The sequence below is a fragment of the Tiliqua scincoides genome, chromosome 7, assembly GCF_035046505.1.
Source record: "Tiliqua scincoides isolate rTilSci1 chromosome 7, rTilSci1.hap2, whole genome shotgun sequence".
In the NCBI taxonomy this organism is placed as follows: Eukaryota; Metazoa; Chordata; class Lepidosauria; order Squamata; family Scincidae; genus Tiliqua; species Tiliqua scincoides.
In genome coordinates, this window is record NC_089827.1 from 78,029,823 (window position 1) to 78,032,780 (window position 2,958).

Consider the following 2,958-nt stretch of genomic DNA (forward strand, 5'->3'; position numbering starts at 1 on the left):
ACACCATACCGACAGTGACACCAATTCTGCACCCCCACCTGTGCAGAAGACACGTTCTCCAACAGAGACCCAGACTAGCAATAGAGGTGACCAGAACATCTGTTCACCCCAAAAAACCACACCGACCAGAGCAAGGCAGCCCCCGACCATGCCCACAAAGAGCCACAGTGAAAGACACACCTGAAGTAACAAAACAACAAAACAACAGCCACTAAGTCACGAGGGCAAAGAAAAAGGAAGAGGAGGCTTCCCTCTCTGTGCCAGACCTGGTCTCCCAAGGATCCATCCCTCATATCCACCACCCACCCCTCTTCTTGAACTGATTCCATAAGGAACAACCCTTATAAAACTGTGCCATGCCTCCCATTTATTTCCATGATCCTGGTGCAGGAGAGAGCCCCACTAGATTGTGCTCCACATTTCATATTTCATAGGAGAATAATGAATTATTTCATATTTTCATATTCATATATTTCATATTTCATTGGAGAAGCCTCATCCATCAGGGACTGTTTTTGCCTGCAGTTCTCTTCTTCATTTTGATCACTTGAGTTTCTCTACAAATCCACTGGAGACTGGTTTGCCGTCGCGGTATGGACTTGCAATTTCTCCGTCTCCCCCAAAACATAATTGAATGTCCGTTGGAGGTGTCTCCCCTCCCCATCGAGACTGTTAAAGTGAATTCTCTGTAATGCCAACATTAGTTTACCATAGGAAAAGAACAATAATAAGGATCTGGAAATATAAGCTAACCGCATGTGCTGCGCCTGTCTCCCCACCGAAATGGAAGACTAGCTTGTAGGACTGTCAATTGCAGCTTTACATAACTACAGGCTTCCATTTCATTTTCCAGCCCTCGGCTGCCTAAGTTTATTCTGTGAAATGTTTAGCCCATTCTAAGGGCACAATCCTATCTTGTGCTGGAATAAGCAAGCCAGGAGGCTTGCGCTGTATCCAGCTTGAGATAGGTCTCCACAGTGGCTCAGCCAAAGGTAAGGGGAAACTCTTCCCTTTACCTCTGGGTAAGCCACTGCAGCCCCTATGGGTCTCCTCGAACTTGCACCACCTCCTGAGGTGGCACAAGTCTGAGGACAACGGAGTGGATTGAAGCCACTCCGTGCTGCTCTGGAAGAGGGGTTGGGATCTGGCATAATAGCTGGATCCCAGCCCCACCTCCCGCTCTCCACTCACCTGCCACCGGGACTGCCCTCCCCCCACCCTCAATTTCTAGGGAGAGTCTAGCAAACGGTTACACACACATACTATATGTAAAGTCCCTAGCAGCCTTGGGAGCACAGGATCCTAATTATTAATAATTAATAATTTTTATTATTAATAAATGAAAATATTTTTTCTAGATCTTTCTTTTTGGTCTAGTCACTTTAGTGGGTCACACAACAGATTGTCGTTTTAAAAAGTGGGTCCCAATGCTAAAAAGTTTGGGACACACTGCACTAGAAGAGAACTTTGTGACAGAGTCAGTTCAAGTAAGTTCAAGACTAAATGCCTGCTGCTTGAATGAAAATACCTTCACTTGTCTTCTTAAGGTCTGTTCAACTGGGGTCCAGTGAGCTTCTTTGGCGAGTGGGGTGCACCCACAGAATCCTGAAAAGGCCCTGCTCTGTGTTGTTCTTTACAAATGAATGGTTAAATTGATTTGAGGGAAATGGCTTATGTGGAAGAAGGCAGCCTTTATGGTGCCCTGGTCCCAGGTGGTATATGGTTCATTGGCTAATCATTTGCACCCTGAACTATACTTAGAAGCAAATAGGATTGTAGTAGAGTTATTCTTTGACACTTGAGACTTAAGAAGGAAATACATTCCACGCAAGGTGTTCAAAAGTCTTTTGGTGATCCTGTTAATCTCCGATCATTTCACGTTCCTGAGATCATACAGGCTGGCCTACCATTATAACCTCTGCCTGACCTGATGTCAATGTATGGATTGTCTGGGTTCCAATGATATGCTTTCCTTGCTAAGAAAAAAAGGGGGGGGGAGCGGAGAGACATTAAATAGAGAGAAGGCGGTGCAGTTTGCACACCAACATTTTCACAAGGAGAATCCATATATTATAGAAGGACTTGTTTCTAAATCTTGCAGGAAGTGACAATTTTCTAGGCCACTTTCCCAAGTGATGCCAAATCCTACAGCCTCGAGCAGGCAGACTGGGGCTAAGAGGTTGGGATGGACCTGAAAGATTTGCAATTTATGTAGGGCAGCGGATGTATCATTTCCCTGCTAATCTAAAGGGAGGGAGTAATGGAGGAATTGAATTAATGGTTAAATGACATCTTGATAAAAGGCAGGAATGGCCAAACTTCTGACATTAGGGGTCTTGCACAGCTAATAACTTTTTAAAAGTAAGAATTTCAGGAGCAGGTCATGTTTCAGTGTTGATGTAGTAGGTCTAATATCTTCCACATTCAACTCCTCTCTTCCCCTCACCATATAAAAATCTGGTGGTTTTGCATCCAAGGTGTTTAGCTGCTTTGCAAATGGAAAAGAATGACCTTCTAGGAGAGTCAATTCTGGCTCCTGGATTTCTGGATGGGAGCTCCTGCCAAATTAGTAGATCCCGTGTTAAAAAGAAAATAACAGGCTGAAGAAATAAAACGTGTTTTAAATTACACGATAGAACTAAATAGATAGATGGAAAGGGCTGGTTGCAAATGATTTCTGTTAACAGAAATGCATGTATTTTATTTCCTGTACCTCCCTCATCCTTCCTGAAATACAGAGTGCAGATTGGCTTCCATTCCTTGCCTTCTCCCCGTGCTAAAACACCACCCAGGTTGAGATCTGCTTTTCAGTCCACAGAATCCTGTGTCCTTGGACCATTCTCTAGGTTTGCACATGTCTGGAAAAACTTGGCTTTTATGACCCTGACATGAAAGTACCAGAGCAAACTGGTCTTTTTATTTGTGCTTTCAAACAACAACTGAGCATTTGTGAAATTC